The sequence below is a fragment of the Lactuca saligna genome, chromosome 1 (assembly GCF_052625555.1).
Source record: "Lactuca saligna cultivar CGN05327 chromosome 1, ASM5262555v1, whole genome shotgun sequence".
NCBI lineage: Eukaryota > Viridiplantae > Streptophyta > Magnoliopsida > Asterales > Asteraceae > Lactuca > Lactuca saligna.
In genome coordinates this window covers 13,093,039-13,106,096 of record NC_136417.1, presented here as the reverse complement: position 1 = coordinate 13,106,096, position 13,058 = coordinate 13,093,039, and the positions used below count along the sequence as shown (strand labels likewise).

The window sequence follows — 13,058 nt, the reverse complement described above, 5'->3', positions numbered from 1 at the left end:
CTCAGTTTGCTTACTCTCATAAACTTCCTCGGATGTTAGCTGGCTTTGGCATCGAAGGCTTTCTCATGTGAACTTTTGAAATCTTAACAAATTAGTGGTACAAGATCTGGCAAAAGGCTTACATGTTTTAAATTTTGATAATGATACTTTGTGTACATCTTGCGAACAAGGAAAGCAGCATAGACAAGGTCATCTAGTTATCATTGATTCGAAGATTGTCGAACCATTGGAACTTCTTCATATTAAATTATGTGGACCATCGACTGTTGAAACTCTCAACAAGAAACGGTAAATTTTTGTTATTATTGATGATTTTTCTCGATTTACTTGGGTTTATTTTCTCAGGTTAAAATCTGAAGTTTATCAAGTAATGATTGATTTTATCAAGAAAATCGAAACGAGTTTGAAGAAGAAGGTTCGAACGATTAAAAGTGATAACAACTATGAATTTATGAACCACCTTCTTGATTCGTTTTTAGCTAAAAAAGGAATTTCACATTATTTTACTTCACCTTACACACCCCAGTAGAATGGTGTTGTGGAAAGGCTGAATCGATCTCTTTGCGAAACAGCAAGAACGATGCTCATATATGTGAATCTTCATCAATATCTTTGGGCCGAAGCTGTCTGAACTGCGTGTTTTACACAAAGTAGATCGTTCATTCATCGTAGATTCAACATTACTCCTTATGAGATTATCAACAACTGAAAACCTAATGTCAAATTCTTTCATGTTTTTGGTTGTAGGTGTTTTATCATGAATCTCAAGGATAACCTTTCGAAGTTTCAGTCCAAAGCTGACGAAGGATTTTTCTTGGGTTATTCTCATAATTCGATTGTATATAGAGTATTGAATAGACGAACACGAAAAATAGAAAAGACATTCAGCTTAACTTTCGATGATTATTATATCAAACAAGTTGACAAGTGTTTTGAACAAAAACCAAATATTAATGAATCAAAAGATGAATTTGATAGTATTAATTCGTTTAATTTTGATTGTGATTTAATTTTTGGTGTTCCAAATAGGGTTGCTGATGTTGAAGTCATTGCTGCAGATAATCGAATACCTTAATCAACAAAACATTCTGACTTTTTGACACTTACTTAGGATGCTGTTGATCAAAATTCGACATCACATTCTCCTGGAAATAGCAAAAGTATGACAAACTTTCAAGTTGAGGGGGAGCACTTGCATTCGACTTCTCATGTCGAGGAGGAGCATTCTTTCGAGGGGGAGAATAGAAGAATGGATGATAATGTTGAGGGGGAGCAACATGAAAATGAAATTATCGAGGGGGAGCTTAATGTGTCGAATAATAATCAATATGAAACTTTTCATGATTCAAATGATAACATTTATGTTGTAGGTTTCGAGACTGAAGAAATGTTCGAAGATGCGCCATTAGATTTTGATCCCGCATATCCTCCAATGGATAAATGGATTAAAAGTCATCCTAAAGAACAAGTGATAAGAGATCCACATGAAGGAGTGCTGACTTGAGCTCAACTACGTGCAAAGAATGAGGTACTTAATGCTCATCAAGAGTTTTGCACGTTTAATGTTTTTATTTCAAAAATTAAACCAAAGTCAGTTAAGGCTGCAATGGAACACTCAGATTGGGTTGTTGCAATGCAATCTGAATTGGCTGAATTAAAAAAAAACAAGGTTTGGAGATTAATTCCTAAACCAAAAGATGTTTCGATTGTTGGGTTAAAATGAATTTTCAAAAATAAAACAGACAAAGATGGTAATATTGTTCGAAACAAAGCTAGGCTTGTAGTAAAAGTTTATTCGCAACAAGAAGGTATAGATTATGAAGAAACCTTCGCCCCTATCGCAAGACTCAAGATTGTACGGATATTTGTAGGCTATGCAACACATAAAGATTTCGACGTTTATCAAATGGATGTCAAATGTGCATTTCTTAATGGTGAACTCGAAGAGATTGTGTATGTGGAACAACCTCCAGGTTTTATTAACAGAGAATTTCCTGATCATTGTTATATCCTAGATAAACCTGTTTATGGGTTAAAACAAGCACCATGAGCCTTGTATGCAACTCTGACCAACTTTTTGAAACGTTTGAAATTTAAACAAGGATCAGTTGATCCCACTCTTTTCCGAAAGATGGTTGGAAATCATCTAATGTTTGTTCAAATTTATGTTGATGATATCATTTTTGGCTCAACTGACCCTATCTTGTCTAGTGAATTTGAGAATTTGATGAAAAGTAAATCCGAAATGAGTATGATGGAAAAAATCAACAATTTCTTGGGTTTAGACATTCATCAGAGCAGGGGAGGCATTTTCATAAATCAAGAGAAATATACTCGCAATCTTCTTGATAAATTTGGTATGACGAATAACACCAAGCTTAAAGTACCAATGGCGGTTGGAATGAAGCTGAGTCCTTCATTAGACAAACCTGTTGTGGACAACAATTTGTACCGAAGCATGATAGGTTCATTACTTTACCTTAAGGCTAGTCGACTTGATATCATGTTTTCTATGTGCAATTATGCCAAGTACCAATCAAATCAAAGAGAACCACATCTCACTGCAGTCAAGAATATTTTTAGATATCTAAAAGGAACCATTTCATTAGGATTATGGTATCCTTCGAAAACAAGATTCTTTATTCAGTCATTCTCAGATGCCGACTTGGGGGGTTTCAATTTAGATCGCAAAAGAACAATTGGTGGATGTAAATTACTTGATGGGAAGCTTGTGAGTTAGTAATCGAAGAAACAAACATGTATTTTGATTTCGACGGTAGAAGTAGAATAGGTGGCTGCTGCAACTTGCACTTCACAAATCATATGGATCCAAAGTCAGTTGCGTGATTATGCAATCAATATGAAGAAAATTCCTTTGTATTGTGATTCAAAAAGTTCCATACGCATTTGTTACAACAGTTGTGCAACATCCGAAGACCAAGCACATTGCTCTACGTTATCATTTCATCAAAGATCACGTCGAAGATGGAAATATTGAAGTTCACTTTGTAAAAACCACTGATCAGCTTGCTGATATTTTTACAAAGCCTTTAGATGAAAAATCATTTGTGAGAATTTTGGCAGCTCTAGGAATGATCGAAGGAAATTCAGTTCCTGGATAAGGTTCGAAAGATTGATATAAAGGACATGGAGGATAGCTGTCAGAGTTAACGGTTCCTGTTCATAGTTAACGCTTCTACATGCTTGCTTTCAATATCATGATGTGTGGCTAAATGAAAAATCTTCACAAGTTTGGTACACTTATAAGAGGAGATGTACGATCACGCCTAGGCCTTGCCGCGATCCCCAGATGTACCTGAAACAATAAACTGAAACTGTAAGCCCGAAAGCTTAGTGAGTTACCCCAAAATACCGATACACATACAGTTTACACAACAATATCAACATTAGCATATCATACCAATCAAAACAGAACAACATGCACTGGGTCCACAACTTTACAAGCTGGACTACCCCTGGGCCCTCAGTATGAGTCTGGAATGCCAACCGGGCCCGTAGCTCGTATCTGGAATGCCATCGAGCCCTCAGTATGAGTCTGGAATGCCTACCGGGCCCTCAACTCGTATCTGGAATGCTCTCGAGTCCTCAGTATGAGTCTGGAATGCCTACCGGGCCCTCAGCTCATATCTGGAATACTCTCGGGTTTGTTGGCTACCGCACAGAGCAGTACAACCTCAACCCACCCCACATAACATGTCGACATGTAACAGATAAATCCACATACATGTAATCAATCAGTATCACAGGCAGTCGTACAGATCTACCCGACTAGCATATCAAGTGGCATACATTATTAACTCAACTCAACATATCAATAACTACTAGGATATTAAACTCAATGGGCCGGCCTTGGTGCCTTAGACCCCGTAGTATAGTGAGGATACTCACCTTGTAGATGTCGGTTCGGTAAGAAATCACAGCTCTCCGATCACTTGTCGAAGACCCCACCACCTATTACTATAATACGATTATGCTCATAAGTCTCTGCCCTCATAGAGTACTCCATAACCCAACTAGTTAACCTTGATAAAGATTAAAGTCCTTAGTCAAGGTCAACAGTCCATGTTGACCTTAACTCGTCGAGTACCCCCAGCTGCTCGCCAAGTTCCTCGAAACTTTTACCTACTCATCGAGTCACCGGCGTGACTCGCCGAGTTCCTACGATTCTCGATTAAGACCCTAGAGCCACTCGTCGTGTTTCTCTTCTATTAATACATTGATACACACGCATTCCTATCTTGTAGGAAACTCATCCGACTCACCGAGTTGCTCATGCAACTTGTCGAGTCTAAGGAAACCTTCATCGCGCTCGCCGAGTTGTTCTACTAACTCGTCGAGTTCACAACTATATTCATCCGACTCGCCGAGTCGTTGTTGCGACTCACTGAGTTCCTTTAGTCCTTAAGCCATACAGATCCATTTTAAGCCATGCAACGACTCCAAACCTTAGATCCAAGCTTCCAGGGCATGCCTTTCACGTAAAGTTGCAAACTTTACGTGTATGCATGGCTAAAAAGGTCCTTAATGTCCAAAACTAAGATCTTAATGGGTTTCATGCACAAGGAAGGCCTCACTCACGTTCAATACAGGAACTTTATGGATCTAGAACTCGAGAATGGTCCAGATCTGAAGTTACAACTTCCGATCTACCTTATGTTTTGCAATATCACCTTACTTACACCTCAAAAACCCTAAATTTCCATTATATGAGATCTAGAAGGGAAAACGGATAAAGGTGTCGACTTGGTACCTTCTATGAGTGCTAGCTGAGGTAGATTTCGAGTTCCACTCCTCCCTTGCTTCTAGTCCTTTGCTTCTCCAAGTTCTTCCTTCCATAAGCTCTCCTTTCAAGCTTTCAAGGCACTAATGGCATAATACTCGGTTAGGGTTTTCCTTTGAGTTCTATCTGACTGTAAGGAGGCCAAATAGGTCTTAAGCCTCCTTAAATAGAGTGTAGAACCCGTGACTTAGGGTTTCTTTTGCCAGCTTCTACTCGCCGAGTCCCACTCGTGGACTCGTCGAGTCGGTGACTTAAGTTGCAATTAAATCTCGCTGCTACTCGACGAGTAGGGCCAAATCAGGAAACTACAACTGGACAATACTTGAGAATCGGGGCGTTACAATATTTATTCCAGATATGATTACATAACTGGCCAGGTTTGACGGTAATGTCCAACATCCAAAACCTTTTATCTTATTCTTCTTGTGATACTTGTTCTACTATATATATATATATATATATATATATATATATATATATATATATATATATATATATATATATATATATATATATTATGGGTGTGCTTATACTTTTATAAAATGTTTTCAAATTTTAAAGTATAACTCTTGACCAAAGTGTTTTTATCCCAATATATTTATAGTTCTATATCTTTTATGATTTGATACACTGAGTTCACTATAGACAATGCTCTGATACTAATCTGTCACACCCCCAAAACGAATTGGCGGAAACATTCGAGGGCGTAGGACGTCATGTCAGGTATCACAAAACAGTTTCGATTAAGTGTTATTGTACTTATAACGACTCTAACGACTCTAACTCTATGTATAACAACTTAGCAATGTGATTCCAAAATGACATGATACTTGCTCAATTCTATCTAAGTTGGTAATTGAAAGTGTTAGTAAGCTCTAACACTTCCCATTCACTACATTAATTAACCAAAACAAGCTCTTTGATTAACCCTAACCTTGCTAACCTAATCTAAACAAGCTCTTATAATTAGATTAAAAGATTGCATTAAGCTTTATGTGAATGTTCCCAACAACATCCAATACTCCTCACAAGCTCGGGAGTGTAAGAATGTGTGAATAAGATTTACACTAAATTCATTCAATGGAAATCAGTTTAGTGCTTGTTACTTAGTCCAATTTACAAATAAATTATGGGTATCAGAAAATAGCTAGATAACTTGAATGACCTAACCCTAATCTAAATGGCCAATAAGAATCACAATTAGAAACAGACATTTGATTAAAGAAAAATCAAATTTACTGGATAGAAATTAAAAGCAAACATCAAGTTATATTATTAAAATCACAACCAAGAAGTCAAAACATGACGTTGTAGAAAGTAGGGTTCTAGCCACACATGGCTAGAACAAGATCACAAGTTAAAAGATGGAAATAATGTGCAATTACAACCTACAAATAAGAGAAATAATGTTTCTTAATGATAAATGATCAAATCCTTGCAAAAACCTTTAAAATCCTCACCCAGAATGCTCTGATATGATATGTGTGTGTGTGTGTAAAAAGGACCCTAATCCCGTAATATGAAAGATAGGAAAAACTGTCAAAAGGTAGTTTTTGGGTAGAACACGACCCTGTGTCAAAATAGGCTAAACTGACACGGGTCATGTTCAGTATGGTCAACACGGCTCATGTCAAAATAGGCTAAACTGATATAAGTCGTGTTCAGCATGGTCGACAGCTCCTTTTTGGTCCAACACGTCCCGTGTTCGTTTTTCAGTGCAAATTGAACATACCCCGTGTACGCTCCTGCTTCCAAGACCAATCTTGATTTTTCCAACTTTTCTGTTTTGCATCCAATCATCCTGAAATCTTCACCCGTGCTTCCAGGCACCTCCCAAAACGTGCTTCAACCTCCGGTTTACCTAAAAAGACCATAAAAGCGTGCAAATAAGGTTGTTCTGGAGACTAACATGACTTTGATGAAATGCAAGAAAAATGAAAGACAATTATGCTAAATGGATGCAAAAAATGGACTAAAAGGTGTGTAAAAAGGTGCACAAAATGCACCTAACAATATTTAATAGTTTTGAGACCATAGTTAATTAGGTTATTATTGTGTTTCACTTAACATGTTTTACTTCCTGAATAATTTGATTATTCAAAATTCCACAGTCGCTCATACTTTATTTAGAAGTAATTAGTAAATTAAGGTTGTCATGAACTGGATTGTAGATTGTCTAGAGAATTTTAGACATAGCAATAGTTTTGCAGCAATGTTATTGAGTACTTAGTAATGGGATTTAAGTATGAGATAAACTCATGTTTAGAGAATTAGTTCATGGATTTTATCACGAGTAATTTTGAGACAATAATATCTTATATTCTTGAAACAAAGATATGTGAGTTGTGGTTTACAAGTTAGTTGTGCATTGATAATATGTAAACACATTAGTAACTTGATGTTGTAAAACGTATTGATGTGCATGATTTGATGAGTAAATAGTACAAGCATATAAGTGAAAGTTTATTAGTTCCTTTTTCCGTAACGGGAAAAATGATATCTTTGGGTTACTATGTGATTTGGTATTGACTTATAATTGTTAGGCCTAGCCAATTTTAAAATTGATGTGTTCGATTAGAAGTCTTATGTCACCATCACAAGTCTTAGTGTCTTAGAAAACCTTATTTTAAATTCTAAAATACTATCAGTCTAAAACAAACACATTCCATAACATAACATAAAACATAATCTGACTTTAATCAGGTCTTCGTTTCCATTACGATGAACAAGGTTACATTTAGTTAGTTTATACAAAATTATATGTGCTTATACAAATCTTCAACCTCCACCATCACAACATAAGCAAGACACCATTAAGAAACAGCATAACACATTAACCCTAACACAAACACATCACTATGTAAAGAACACAAACACGACCATACCTAATCAAAAGAAACACATCGACACTTAAAGATCACTTCTTCATTAGATAATGAACTTTGTCCACCATGAAATCAAACATCAACACCGCCATTCCCACCACCAACACAATCAAAGATTGCACCTTTTTCTTTGTACGCTCTAATTGACGTTGCATAATGAGCAAATCTACCCTCGTAATGGCCATATCACGACTCATTTCCTCCTCCAGTCAATCAACTTCGATCTTATGTTCAACAATCTACACCCGTAATTGCAAAAGATAGTGTGCAAGTTGTCAAAGTTGAGCCTATCACGAGAATTTATTGATATGGAATCAAGTGATTGTGGTGGTGGGGTATCAATCTCGTGATTATCATGAAAACGAAAGTTGTGTGCTTGTCGGATTTGGTTTGGCCGAAAATGGGAATAAACAATCAGAATTTGCTTGAAAATACCATTCCTTTTAAGAATGTAGGGTCCATAGTAACCCTTAGGGTCTAAGCAAAGAATCGGACTCAACTTAGAGACATGTACACCGAGTTTACTCAGAGTTCACTTAGGTGTTGTTTGTTTTTATAAAAAAAAAAAACTCTTCAAACCACTTCCTGCTGCGCGACGCAGCACACGCGCAACACTTTCCCTCTCACAGTAGTTTGTTTTTTTAAAAGGCTTCAGACTACAAAATATCTGCGCCTGTGCCGCGTGGCGCAACACTTGACTTGCATATTCAAACTTCTTCAACTTTCTTTTTCCAAGTGTTTTTTTAGAATTTTGATATAACTTATTTTTTTTAAACTTATTTTTTTTAAATTTTGATTTTTTAAAAACTTTTATTTGCGGATTTGATACAATTTCTTTTTATAATTTGCACAAAAAATTTTAACTTTATTATTTTTTTTAACTTTGATTTTTTTAATTTTTCTATCGTTTCTGTTAATAATATTTTTAGTTTCAGTTGCATCTTTTTTAACATGTGTAATTTTTTACGAACTTTGTAGACAACGTTTGCAATACCATTTTAAGTTTTTTGATTATTTTCTTTTTTATGTTTTTTGAAATTAGTTTTTTTTTCTAGAATAAAGTTGTTAGCTTCTTTTATATTTTTTTAAGTTTTTTTTTAATGTTTTATATTTTTGTTTTTTACATGTTTTTTAGTATTCTTTCAATGTTTTAATACTAGAATTATTAAAATTTCGGTTTTGAGAACTATTTTCAGTTTATAAAATTAGTTTATTTAAATTCCAGTTTACTGCAGCAGTCTGCAGATGTTAAAAAACAAACATGCTTCTTATTATAGGCTGCATCCGTTTGTTCCACCTCTTCTGCTACAAAGGATTGCAAAGGTGGTCCGCAAACTTCATGAATTTTCGTTTTGAACGTGGATTGGGTCTGGTGTGGGAAACTTTTTAAAACAGGTAATCGAACCTAGTTAGATGGTCAAATAACATTTCGTACTCCTTTAAGACAATTTAACCTAAAACTTGTAACATATTAAGGCTTAGGGGTGTAAGTGAGACAAGCCAACTCACGAGAAACTCGAGACCGACTCGGAAAATATTCGAAATCGACTCGACCTTAATCGAGCCGAGCTCGAGCTCAAGCTACTCGAGTACCTTATCGAGCCGAGCTCAAGTAAAAAAATACTCATCTCATAAGGCTCGCGAGCTTAGTGTAATTTACATATATGCCGTTTCTTTATAATTGTTCATTTATAAGATATATGTCATTTCTTTATAATTATTCATTTATGATATATATGGTTGATGTTATATTGATATTCGGTGATTAATAGTGGTTTTTTTTGGTATTTTTGACATTTACATGTGGAATGTTTAATATTTCTTACTCAATTTAGTGATTTTGATTTTTTTTTAAATATTAGTCGAGCCAAGCCGAACCGAGCTTGAGACTGTCGAGTATTTCACGAGCCCAAGCTCGAGCTTAAAATCAAGGCTCGAATCGAGTTCGAGCCAAGTTTCGAGCTCGAGTATTTTAGTCGAGCCGAGCTTCAAACTTAGTAGTATTCGATTCGACTCGGCTCGTTTAAACCCATATTAAGGTTATAATAACATTCACCTAAAATGTAAGTCTACGATACCATTTTGCCCTTAACTTTGCCAGCATTGCTGTGTTGTGTGTTTCTTTCTGAGCCCACGTGTATTTCCCCCTTATTAATCCATTTGCTTTCTCTATGATTTTTCTTCTCTCAGGAAGTACCAATCCAGTTGGTTTTCATCACTAAACCCACCACCCAACGCCGCCGACCGCCGTCCAAAATTCATCGCTACGTCGAACCATTTTACCCGATTCTCTGGTTCGAAACTCTTTCCTCCATCTGAGTATCTCTCAATTTCACACGCCACCCTCATCGCCGGTAAAACAAATTTCCACGTTACTTCACGTAACTTCTTTCTTTCATTTCTTTTATATCTACTTCTAAAATTCTCCTTCAGACTTTGGTATGTTATTCATCTCATAACACACAATCCATTACATTGTTTCTTAAATCCCCGACCAATTCTTGATTCTGAATTCAAATTAGTTATAATCGGAATTGGGTTTATTGATTTTCTTCTATTTATCCATCTGATTTCCTTCTTGTATACGACCTGAGTGTGCATTTCATGGGAGGCGTTGAGGCTAATCAACCACCATCAAAACGCATAAAAGTGAAACGATCGTCGTCGTCGCCTAGTGATATTATTGAATCTTCCGATCTTGACTCTCCAATGGCTGAATCCCTAGCCGATGATACAATCGGCTACAAGGGAGTTAGGAAAGTCGAATTCGTGAGATTGGTTGCCGAGTCATTACATTCTCTTGGGTATAAAAAAACTAGTGAATATCTCGAGAAAGAATCAGGCATTACTCTTTCTTCATCTGAAGTTACTGAATTCACCCAACAGATTCTCGATGGTAATTGGGATGAAAGCTTAAATTCATTGAGAAAAATATCCGGTCTGGACGAATCTGTTGTCAAATCATCGTCGTTTGTTATCTTAGAGCAGAAGTTTCTTCAACTTTTGAATGAGCACAAGGTAGAAAACGCTCTAAGCGCATTAAGAAATGAAATATCGCCTCTTTCGATAAACGTGAATCGTATTTGTGAGCTTTCTTCCTTCTTGTTGTTATCTAATCAAAGAACGATCAAACCGAAGCCCAGATCAGAGGTTCTCCGTGATTTACAGAAGTTATTTCCCCCAAATGTTATGATCCCAGAACTCCGACTGCTACATTTAGTAGAACAAGCCGTAGACCTGCAACGTGACTCTTGTTCGTTTCACAATTCTTTAAACGGGGACACATCATTATTCATCGATCATAACTGTGGAAAAGGTCAGATTCCCTTGCACACATCACAGATTCTATGCCATCATCGCGATGAAGTCTGGTTCTTGGAGTTTTCTCACAACGGTAAATTCTTGGCTTCATCTTCCAAAGATAGATCCGTAGTCATATGGGATGTTGATCTTGATGGCAAACTCAAAATTAAATACGAATTATTGGGCCACAAGCAATCAGTCTCGTGTGTTTCATGGAGTCCCTGTGACAATCAGCTCCTCACATGTGGCGTCGAGGAGGTGGTGATGCGGTGGGACGTGTTTTCCGGCAAAGTACTATATGTTTATGACAAAAATGACCTCGGAATGATCTCATGTGGGTGGTCTCCGGATGGTCAAAGGGTATTCACGGGAATTAACGATAAAAGTATCACAATGTGGGATTTAAACGGGAATGAGTTGGAATCTTGGAAGGGGCAAAAAACGCTTAGGATTTCTGATTTACAAATAACGGGCGATGGGAAGTTTATAATTTCAATTTGTCGGGAAACTATGATACTCATATTCAATAGAGAATCAGGAGACGAACGATTAATAAAAGAAGATCATAACATAGTTTCCTTCTCTTTATCAAAGGACAACAAGTTCTTACTGGTGAGTCTGGTGAATCAAGAAATACATCTATGGAGTATCGAAGCAAGTATACGGATTTTGGGCAAGTATAAAGGTCATAAATGTTCAAGATTTGTGGTTAGGGCTTGTTTTGGTGGACTTGGGGAAGGATTTGTAGCTAGTGGGAGTGAAGATTCTCGGGTGTTTATATGGCATAGAGATACGGGTGATGTCATAGAGAGGCTTGAAGGTCATTCTGGAGCTGTGAACTGTACTAGTTGGAACCCGGTGAACCCACATATGTTGGCATCGGCTAGTGATGATCGAACCATTCGTATATGGGGTCTGAACCATGTAGATGTGAGCATGTTAAATGCACATGCATTGATAGAAGTCGACGAATCGTATGTTTCGGATTGAAATTTGAAATTTGAAATTTAAAATACGATCAAACAGATTGGGGTTTTTAATTGAGCGCAAAAAAGATTGAATGATATCATGTGGGTATACACCTGAGAAATGGTGTTGATGTACAGTTTATTTTCTTGGTGTTTAGTGTTTGATCTGTTTATGCTAGTACTACTCTGCATATGTTCTGTTTGCTATTTGAGTTTTTTGTGCCCTAGTGATTTTTAGACTGATGTCATTGTAATTGTAAATGCCTATCACATTTTAATCATTAAAAATAGTTTGTAAAACTTACAAGGTCGGTAGCAAACACATAAATGGGACTATATGTATCATGAGAGGACAAGAATATTAACCAGGACAAGGGTATTTGATTCGACAAGATCACATTCACAAGTGTAAAGTCCCATAATCTTAAATTAGTTCGACAAATGTACCAACTAATATTTGAATGTAAGGTATACATTTCAACTTATATGCTTGAACTGTGGCTTACCATGGACCTGTGAACACCTCATTTTTATTTTTATTGGTTGCAACTGTATTGTTTTTTCCGAAAAAATTAATTATAAATAGTTAATGGTAGGTTGACTTTTGTAAAGGGTGTCCATGAGATGTCTATTTATTAACACCTTTTCATTATATTTAATCGGTGAGTAAGAGGTAACAATTTCCTAGGTGAAATGTAATCGAGGGGAGAATACATTGAATTATGTGGCGCAGGAATGGAAGAACCATATGGCGTAAAAGATCCTTTTACATTTCATACGTTGACAGAAGATCTCTATGTTTCTTTAATCAGATTGACATGAAAATCTTATGCACTAAACAAAAAATAACAATTTAACTATTTCTATAACCTATTGCAAATAATAATATAGATGTAGACGATAAATATTTGCTAAGGTTGATGTTGGTTATGGTGGCTTTTTCTAGAGAGGTGGTTGTGTGAAGAGAAGTGTTTATGTTTTTCTATGGTTTAGTTGTAACTCATGGTACATTGATTCGGATTGAGGTAATGATGCATAAATTTGATGTATTTGTGATAAAACATGTTGCAACGAGTTGGATTGAAAGAACATTAAAGAAAA

The 13,058-nt window shown here is 36.3% G+C and overlaps 1 pseudogene; it reads left to right on the top strand.

Annotated features, from left to right (window-relative positions):
* The first annotated feature begins 9,805 nt into the window (after positions 1–9,805).
* LOC145009589 (WD repeat-containing protein 26 homolog pseudogene) lies at positions 9,806–12,239 on the top strand (annotated as a pseudogene).
* Positions 12,240–13,058: the final 819 nt, after the last annotated feature.